Source organism: Equus przewalskii, unplaced genomic scaffold (assembly GCF_037783145.1).
Source record: "Equus przewalskii isolate Varuska unplaced genomic scaffold, EquPr2 ChrUn-13, whole genome shotgun sequence".
Taxonomy (NCBI): domain Eukaryota; kingdom Metazoa; phylum Chordata; class Mammalia; order Perissodactyla; family Equidae; genus Equus; species Equus przewalskii.
This window is the reverse complement of record NW_027228750.1, coordinates 12265893-12276986: the sequence shown is the minus strand read 5'-3', so window position 1 is coordinate 12276986 and position 11094 is coordinate 12265893. Positions and strand designations below refer to the sequence as shown.

Below are 11094 nucleotides of genomic sequence, written 5' to 3'. Positions count from 1 at the left end.
CATGAGCTCTTGAGATTAAAACCATAACAACATTAGACTTCCTTGAAGTACTTTACTTTAAAATATAAATTCTTGAAAATGTTTAAGTAAACATAAATTTGTAAAGGGTCTCATTCAATTCAGCACGCATATATTAAGTATTTTTAATGCATAATGCACAGAACTGATCTATTACAGTAAAAATATGCATAAATAAAATAAAATCCCTGCCTCACTACCCTCAATGCAGTGGGAGAGGTGAATGAGAAAGCGCAAGACAATTTGATAAATATTGAGATAGAGGTATGGCCAGGGTACCACTGAAGCAGAAAATATGGCCCAATTTTGGACCTTCCTGTTTCAGCCAGGTTTGAGCAGAGAAGCTTAACCACTAGGAGATGATATAAAACCACAAGATAAGGTGGTCTGGAAGGAAAAATGGATGCGAGGTAGGGGAAGCAAGGGAAAATTAGAACCTGCAAGGGTGAGTTGACATCTACTGCAATGGACCGTGATGTCAGTGTCTCACCACCTCCAGACTCCAAACACTGATAATGAAGGTGATCTGTATGAAAAGTTGGTGCCATTGGATTCTCAGTTAAATAGGCACCTGTCTAAGATGTCACTGAGGCTGAAGAAGGAGGACTGGTCAGAGCTGGGAAGAATTGCAGTCCTGGCTGTTGCCTTGAACCAACAAAATGAGCCAGCAGGTAAGCGAGAAAGTCTGCGAGCAGTATTAGCTGTGGGCGATGTACCAATGAGCTCTGTGTAAAAAAGCATTCCTACCTGTTTCTTTTCTGCCTTCTATCTCTCATACAATTAAAAAAAAAAAGTCTCTTGTGGCTTATCATAATTACAAACAAAGAAAAGGAATTCTGGGAAAGGTAATTCCAGTTTAGCTAATTAATACCATGAAAATCCACCCCACTGCCTGAATATTCAAGGGATGTTAGATATCAGAGATGGGACACCTGAATGAGTAAAGAAGACATTCACAAATTGAAAAGAGCTCAATCATGTTTGAACAATGTTTACCATTGTAGTAGAAATGTGTTAGGTGCCCATAGAGATACACAAAATATTCTTAACTTTTCTGACTTCTAACAAGTTTACTTTTATTTAGTACAATGTGGTCTCATAAAATGTGAAAAGGACAAAGTTTCTTTTCCTGGAGATGTTTATTTACAAATATCAAGAGAACGTATACTTTGATGTTCATGTAGATTTAAAACAGATGAATGAATACTTAAGATGAGGATGGTAAGATGTCAGGCATATAATAGTGGGCATTCAGTATTTTTTAATTGAAATAAAAATACTGTTAAAATAACTGTTTACATTTATGACGTAACAGAAAAGGAATCCTTTAGAAACATATATTTCTTTGAAAAAGTAACCATGTCAATATGAATTTTACAATGAAAAGCATAACTAAAGGGCATTGCTTTTGTGGAAATGTATTTCTTTTACATATGCAAGTCTTAAAATTGTATGTTCACAAACAAATAACACCCAGTTATAAAAAATAAAAATAAATTATTCACTACTGAAATGAGAAAAAAAGAAGTGTAACTAGTATGCTAAGAAAAGAGAGAAACTGAAATCATGTAAAATACCCAATTAAAACCACAAAAGGCAGAAAAAGAGTGGAAGACAAAATAGAAACAACAACAACAAGGAAAACAAATAGAAAACTAACAAATATGGTAGATATTAACCTGTCTATATCAATAATCTCTTTGAGCATCAATGGTCTAAATGTACTGATGAAAAGAAAGAGATTCTCAGAATGGATCAGAATGGAAGAAACAAGAACCAACTATATGTTGTCTTCAAGAAAGCCACTTTAGGGCCAGCCTGGTGGCTCAGCAGTTAAAACTCTAAAACTCCTAGCAGATAACATAAGAGAAAATCTAGATGAACTTGAGTTCATTGATCACTTTAGATAAAACACAAAAGGCATAATCCATGGAAGAAAGAATTGATAAACTGGACTTGATTAAAATTAAAAACATCTGCTCTACCAAAGACACTATGTAGATAATGAATAGACAAGCCACAGATTGGGAGTAAAATATTTGCAAAAGATATACCTGATAAACAGTTGTTATCCAAAATATACAAAGAACTCTTAAAACTCAGAAATAAGAACACAAAAAACCTGATCAAAAAATGGGCCAAAGACCTTAACAGACACCTGGCCAAAGAGGATGTACAGATGGCAAATAAACATATAAAAAGATGCTCCACATTATATGTCTCTGAGTAGGTGAAAGGATAAATAAACTGTGGTACATCCAAATAATGAAAAATTCAGGGCTATCAAGCCATGAAAATATATAGAGGAATCTTAAGTGGATATTACTAAGTGAAATAAGCCAATCTGAAAAGTCTGCATACTGTATCACATCACCTATATGACACTCTGGAAAAGGCAAAACTATTGAGACAGTAAATAGATCAGTGGCTGCTAAGGGTTATAGGCTAGGGAAGGAAGAATAGGCACAGCACAGGGAATTTTTAGGGCAGCGAAACTACTCTAAATGATACTATAATTGTGCATGCATGACACTATACCTTTGTCCAAACATATGGAATATACAACACCAAGTGAAACCTAATATGAACTATGATAATGATGTGTTGATGTTGGTTCATCATTTGTCACAAATGTACCTCTCTCATAGGAGATTTTGATAACTGGGGAGGCTGTCCGTGTGTGGGGACAGGAGGTGTATGGGAAATTTCCTACTTCCCCCTCAATTTTGCTGTGAACATAAAACTACTCTAGGAAATAAAATCCATCTAAATAAATAAATAATTCTTTGGAGAGAGAGGTTTACACACCAGCTCCCGACTTAGAAGAATGGGCATTATAGCAGAGGGAGTAAGAGCTCATGCTGAGAAAGTGAACTGGCCTGCATTCACACCCTGACTCTCTACTGTGTATGCTGGTTTAGTTTACTTAATATCACTGTCTCAGGTTTTTTTCCTGTGTAAATAGGAGTATTGATATTATCTAGGTCACATAGTTTTTGTTCTTTTAGAGAATCTAAATAAAATATTTCATATAAATGAAATCTGTTGAGTGTTCACCAGTTACTAAGCACTGTGGAATTCTTTCAACAAGTTTAAGTGTGTAGGCTGTAGAACCTGGGGGAAGGTTAGTTTTGTTTAGATCGCTTGTTTCCTATCATCCCTCCACCCACTTTCCTATCACAAATGTTCCAAATGATGTTCCTCCAACTTTATTTTTGTGATGCACACCGATTGCTTAAATATAACACAACTTGTTTCAGCCTGTTATTTCCGTTGATGTGAAAATCACATCAATAACGACATCCAGACCCAGGGGTGGCATCATTGTTCTTCACAGCATTTTGACCAATCTTCTATTTTGTTAATTTATTTTCTTCTACAAACTCCCTGCAAGTGGACATTCTCCAGGTTACTGCTGCTGACACCATTCTTTACACATTTGGCCTTGGAGGGTCTCATCTGCACCCTTGGGCTCAAAAGCCCCTATTTGTAGCTAACTACCAAATCTACAGACGATGGATTTACATGGATAAATACATAGTTAGATAATATATGATATAAATATATATTACATATATGTATATAAGTATCTATAATTCTTTATAGCTGTATCTATAACCATATCTATCCCTACAATCTATACCCCTTTCTCTTAAACAAGAGAGCTTCTTTTTCAAATAACTGCTCATTCTTAAAATATACACGTGCAATACTAAATTATATATATAAATATATAAAACCATGTATCCACCACATAAAATCTCATATGTTTTCTATTGCTATAATCCTAGATTTTACAAACCTTGATAAACTGTAGTACCCACCAGAATGATTGATTGTATCATATGGATAACAATAATTGAAACTTTACTGGATACTTGCATAGAGTAAACTCAGCTTTTTCTAAATTCTCCAAGTTTGTCTGGTGAGTCTCAGGTAGTATCTTCCTCATGCTCAAGACCCCTCTTGTCATGTTCTCTCACTCTGGCAGTTTCCTGTCCAAGAATCTACTTTAGCGGGGTAGAGGGGGTCTTCTTTCCACCCACATTACTTTAAGAATCGTGATTTTTATGCCAAGGGTTTTCTCTCTCAACTCTCCTTTGAGATCTCAAAGTGGCTCCTTGGCTCCTCAGTCTTCACTATAAAGAGGTCATTTTGGAATGCGGACAATCTGCCGACCACACTTGATGCCACTTTTTTTGTCAGTAGGACCCCAGAGCAGTGATGTTGTGGCTTCAAGGAAAAGTACTTCAGCATTTATTTGGAAGACTTCTCTCTATAAGTTTTAGATGTAAGCCAGGGGCATACCTGGAAAGAAAATCTTAAAAATACACAGTCACTTCTCATCGTTCACAGTATTTATGTTCTGTAAAGTTGTGGCAAACACGGAATTAGCGAGTCCTGAGCTATTGCTCCTGGGGAAATACAGGATCAGGTGCTTGAAACAGCTGGTTCACATTTTTGTCAACTGAAATGCCATTTGTAGTATATAGAATCCTTTGGCAACGTTCTTATAAAACAAGCTAGTCTCCTCACCATTGAAAATCTGCTCTTCAACATAAGTCTTTTCCTATATAACACTTAGCAGGTATTTTAAAAATTCTTCCACAGTGTCCTGATCTGCAGAATCTGCCTTGCCTGCAAATTCAGCAGTTCCCATGCCATAGCTCCTGTGGAAACATGGGATCCAGCCAGTACTAGACAGGAAGAGTTTAACATTGACCTGATCCTGGGTAACATGACTGTAAATTTCTTTGGCTTTCAGCCTCCCAACAGTGTTATGCATTCTGCTTCTTTTTGTCGGTCTTCCTTTCCTGGATGTACAGCATTGTTGATTCATTAACAGTGAACTCACAGCTAACAGCACTGAAGCCTGAATGAAGTTTATCTAACACACATGTATTCTCCTTAAGGCACATCCCAGTCTTCCCGCACTTAGGAACACTAGACACCACTTCAGTACTATACTTAGGAGGCATTTTAAACAGCAAAATTCCCAACAAAAAGCACAAAAATGCAAAAAATGTGGCAATAAATACATCAATGCCAATAGAAACACAGACAAATCAAGAAATTTTTTTTTAGAAATCCAATAAGCATGTTTAAATTATGCACTTTTTAAAGTAAGAAAAGCAAATTAAAGCCAAATCAGATTCAATGGGATAATTAATGCATGTGAGGAAGTAGCCATTTCCATGAATGGCTTAAAAAATCCATTCGTATGAACTGCTTGGCACAAATTTTCTGAAGGCCATTTGGGCATTCTTCCAAAGGCTTTCCAAAGAGTGAAAGGAAAGACATAGCTACAAGAGTGCATCTCACAAAGTTGTTTATAAAAATCCAGATTTAAAAGTTACCAACCTTCCAACATTAAAAATATTGATTAAATACATCGTGGCACATAGAACACATCAAAATGCTATAAAAACACAGGAAGATTGAGGATATTACAGAAATCTGCTGAACGATTCAAGTTTCATTTTACGTGTATAAAAATGCTTGATTAGGTTATATAGCCTGTGGTGTTAACAATCCCAGTCTCTGGGTAGTGGGATTTTGAGTGCTTTTATTTTATTATTTTTTGGCTCTTAAGCATGTATTACTTTCGTGATTAAAGTGTGTCTATTTAAAATTATAACACCATGGGGGCCAGCCTGGTAGCCTAGCGGTTAAGTTCATGCTTTCCACTTTGGCCACCCAGGGTTCGTGGGTTGGGATCCCAGGCCCAGTCCTACACACCACTCATCAAGTGATGCTGTGGTGGCGTCCCACATATAAAATAGAGGAAGATTGGCACAGATGTTAGCTCAGGGACAATCTTTCTCAAGCAAAAGGAGGAGGATTGGCTCAGGGTCAATCTTCCTCACAAAAATAATCCACAAAACAAAAATTATAACGTCATAATAAATTTATACTGTACTACTTACTCATATGGAGAAATCAGAGGCATGAAAATCAAGCCATTGTTAATTTTTAATTCTTTCAAAAGTATGATTAAAAATTAGAGTTTGAAAATATGATTTTTCTATGAAAATATAAGAGAAAGACAAAGGGATGTGGTCAGAATTTGTTTCAAACTATTTTTAAAATATATAATTATGAAATTAGAATTCAGAATAATTTTTATCTAAGTTAATATCTTCATTATCAGTTTCACTATCATCTTAAATGATTAATAAATAATACAGTTATGTTTTTGTTTGTTTTTAACAAACCAACTGCTATTAAGAGATACAGTATTCTTAATGGAAAAATTAGTATTTGATATTTTAAGATTCTTTAAAAGGACTACTTGGAGTAAATTAAGTGCAATCTATGCCCTTTCTCATTTCATTTTATGCACAGCATCATCATTCATCATGTGCTCTGAAAAAGATATCTTTCCCTTGGCATTCTTTCAAATATCAGTGTGTATCCCTACAACAAATGCTCTGTCCACTCTAAGTCTGCATATACAAATGAAATGAGATTGTACTGGATTTTGTTTGTCCACTAACTAAATTTTTCATGATGATTTTATTTAATGCAAGCCTTTGCATGAAGAGAAAACAATTATCACTTCAGCTTTCATTCAATAAGCAGGCCATTTTTTGCAAGTGATGTACTCTTATGTATTGCATAAGCAGAGGACCTTAAAAAATCAGAAAGGATAACAGCATGGCCATTAGTCCATGGCAGGACCCACCTAGTAGCTGAGCACCTAGCGAAATTAGACATGACTGAAAAAGTGCCTTGTTTTGTGTGTACAGGGACTGATAACTTTGTAGTAATTTATACCAGTCTAAATATAATAAAAGCTTAATCTAGCTATTGTACCCGTGCTTTCCCAACTAGAATATAACGGAGCCCAGTTACAAATTGAGAATGCCCTGTATAGGCCAATGCATTCTTCATTTCCAAAAGGGCTTTGTTCTCTCTAATACTTCTTATAAAATATCTTATTACCAAATAATAGAAAAGGGGAATGTTCTTTATATATAAGTTATACTGAATACTTTCCTAAAAATGAGGTCTCTAAAACTATGTGGAAATGTAGGAAAAGGGCAGAGATAATCTTATTAGTGTTAGCAGGAATTTAAACATAAAGGATGCCAGATTGTTCTACCTATATATTATCCATCTTCCTAGGAGTTGCTGACCTTTGGAAAGAGCACTGAGAGTTGCCTAACTACACAGAGAAAAAACATTTTCTATAAATACTCGCGTGTTACAAATAATTGGAGCTGACAACATATTTTGTATTTCTATCATTATCTAATCTATCCATCTTAATTGTTAAAAGTCCTTTATCCTTCATATTTCCTAATTTCAGTCATATTAGGAGACTATCCTTGATCTTCATTCTCCACTGTACACACACACACAGAATATATCCATTAAAATATCATTCTGATATCTGAATCTATAAAACTTCCTGAATAAATCCTTAATCATCAGGTAATCTCCTTCCAGGTAATGTTTCTTATGCTTGAACACAGTTCAAATAGAACGTTTTCTCAACACAACAACAATAGCAGTTTAAATATGGAATAGATATATGTGTTATGCAAAATATTTAACCTCTGGTTATCTTCAAGTGTTTTTAGTTCCATTACATGATAATCTCTCATAAAATATTATTTTCTTTCAAAATAATATAGTTTTCATTGCTTAAATTCAATTTCAATGGTACAGCTGCAATATATTTCTACTAACAATACTTACAAATATTTTCATCTCAAAATAAATTACTAACAGATTCCAAGTAGAGGTAAGAAAGGCAATGGGCCTGGAACTGAACTCTCACAAGCTGGACTTCTGAACCTTTGTATTCTGCATTTCGCCTCCATTCTACAGACTGTGTACTTGTAAGTCTACCTGTTGCTTCAGCTATGTCCGACATCCCTTTTAAAGTATTGATCTAACATCGCTGCAGTTTTTCACTTTGATGGCCACTTCCTCATTGTTAAATTTATTGGCAGTTTTCCAGTTTTCACACTGTACTCTCACCTTAATTCTCAGTTTCTGCTTCTGGCCTGTCTATAATTTTTATCATCAGAGCAGGGATAGTAAATATGGTTCAACTGTAAGGCTAACAGATTGACAGGTGACAACTGCCTATTCAGGTGACAACTGCCTATTAGGAAGGATTTGAAGCTGCATCTATAAATCCTTCGACTATCACCTCCTAGTCCTCTCACAGAAATAGTGCTTCTTTCCATATATGCTCCATAGCAACTTGCATAAACCTTTATTATGATCACAAAACATTGTACTCTAACTTTATTTGCATGACAATCTAGTTCACTAGACAAGCTCTGAGCCGGAGTCTGTAATGTTCCTCTCTCAGTTCCCTGTTACTAACCCAGTGCTTAGCCCAGAGAAGCCACTCAAAAAAAGGTTTTGAATAAACTGAAAAGTAAATGAATATCTGCCAAATTATCTGGAGCTTGGATTTTTTTTTTTTTAAAGATCAGCACCTGAGCTAACAACTTGCCAATCTCTCTTTTTCTTTTTGCTTTTTCTCCCCAAATTCCCCCCAGTAGATAGTTGTATACTTTTAGTTGTGGGTCCTTCTAGTTGTGGCATGTGGGATGCTGCCTCAACATAGCCTGATGAGTGGTGCCATGTCCGCGCCCAGGATCCGAACCGGAGAAACCCTGGGCCTCCGAAGCGGAGCACGGGAACTTAACCACTCAGCAACAGGGCCAGCCCCTGGAGCTTGGATTTTTATGATCGAAAGTTTGGACAATTTGAGGAAGGATTTTGATCAGGGAAAGGAAATCCTTTTTTTTCCACTGGATACCATTATACTGATCATCAAGAACTATATTAATTTGACTTAAAAATGAAATAAACTGAAAGGCTCACCCACACTGCGATACTTCTGTTGAGAAGAACATTTTTAAAAGATTGTTAGTGATATTAGTAGCCCCCAGGACAACCTTCTGAGAGGGGTGAGCAAAAGACCTAAACTGGCACAGTGAATGTTATTCCACCAATTATTACATTATCTTTCTTTTTAAAATAGAATGTTTTAAAATCAGAGATTCTATTTTCTCCTTATATATATAAATATAGCTTATAGAAACTAATATAAGTTTCCAGACACTGTGACAACTTAGAAAATACGCCAGCCACCCTCTTAGATTCATTGCCCCTTTTTTTAAGAAAAATACAAAAAACAGTTAATCTGTTCTGAGGATTTGATAATAATTGAGCGAAAACAAATGAATAGAAGAGATCTTCTCTGATCTGCTTTCTATCTTGCCAAATGGAAAAAGTAAAGTGAGATAAAACATGATACTAATCTATTATAGTGTCTATATATGCAACTCTAACTCATCTTGCAAATGCCTTTCAAAAACATAAGCCTTTCCATAAGAAAGAGAAGCATATCTAATTATGAATTATCAATATTTATCTTCTGTAGTATGAACAAAGTTACTGGCAAAGCCAAGCCACTGCCCTTCCCCCCAGCACATGCACACACACACACACACACAAAATGGAGATAGAAGTTATGTGAACACGTGCTAGATTCATTTGGATGGTATTACTTTGGATTTACATGCAAATAGGTTTATGAGAAGTATTTTGGGACATTATCTGTATTTAGGAAGGTAGCATCTTTTTGTCCCATTCCTTTAGAAGTACAGCTCTCTAAATTAGAAACAGATAATAACCCAGTTTACTTCAAATAATTATCATGAAAACTAAAAATAAAAAGGGAGGGGCCTGCCCAGTGTCACAGCAGTTAAGTTCACGCATTCCGCTGCGGTAGTGGCCCGGGGTTCGCCGGTTCGGATCCCGGGTGCGGACATGGCTCCGCTTGGCATGCTATGCTGTGGTAGGCGTCCCACATATAAAGTAGAGGAAGATGGGCATGGATGTTAGCTCAGGGCCAGTCTTCCTCAAAAATAAATCAATAAAAAGGGAAAGCCAATTGTTGGTCTCCAGACATGATTCCTTGTAAAATTCTTAGGTTTTGGTTGGTGTATTTTATTTTAAGTTTCTGTGTATGTGCCTATTTTCGTGAGCAATTTTAGACTTGCTAAGTTAGACTGCACGTTGCATTCTATTGTTTTTGTTCTAATAATTTCACAGGAAGAAAAGATATTATAACCATCAATCACCTTTAACTTTATACATTACTATATGTGTATATTATATGTATATACTATGCATATATAAAGACTATATATATATGTCTTTATAAGAAAAGGAATTGGGTTGTTCTTTCATAATAAAATGTATTTTTAAGTAGTTCAAGGTAATTCTAAACATTTGAATATTGTGTTTGGTATTTGTGGTTACAAACTTGAGGGCCAGTAAGTGTAACTGCATCTTTCAAATAGGAATAAAATAGAGCAAATTTTGAAGCAAGTTTCCAGTGAACATGATTTTGCACATGATCTGTGGCTCAAACGAATAAAGTATCAACAAATTCAACAGAGTGAATATGATTTGGTTTTAAAACAAGTAACTAATTTCATAAATATTTATTGTATTTTATTTAAAGCTCTAGGATCACAAAAAGGCAATACAAAAGCTGCAATCTGACACACTTTTTTTTTTTAACAGAGAAAACAAAGAATGGCATTGCTTCCACAGACCTTCTTTTGATCTTAAGAATGCAGCCTTTCCAAATGGCCTAGGGTGACAGCAAGCATTTTATCAGTGATGTCCGAAGACAAGTTCTAGAAGCTATATTTCTTTTCCCTTTTTTTCTTTTGAATCTCTTATTTTCAATAGACTCTAGGTGGCAAAATATACCTACCCTTTTAACAAAATTTTCAAAAATCAAACAACTTTTGCACCTTCTTTAAATAAAATAGAAATATACACCTTTATGTCAGATGATGAATTTACTCTGATAAGATCTATTTTTAAATTAAAACCCTAATTAAAAGTCTACTGATAAATGCACACGAGTTACTTGACTTTTCTTCTACAGTTCACTTCATATTGTTTTTTCTGTTGGTTTTTACATACCACACTGTAAACTTTTTGAGAAGCTTTACTGATTTAGTGATTCAATTTTGTTGTTGTGCTTCCCTTACTTAAATTAATAAGATAAGTTTTAATGGAAGTTAT

General features: G+C 35.2%; 1 pseudogene; it reads left to right on the top strand.

Annotated features, from left to right (window-relative positions):
- Positions 1–493: 493 nt before the first annotated feature.
- The window catches only part of LOC103556612 (ubiquitin-like modifier-activating enzyme 5), a 33493-nt pseudogene continuing 22892 nt past the window's right edge, over positions 494–11094 (top strand).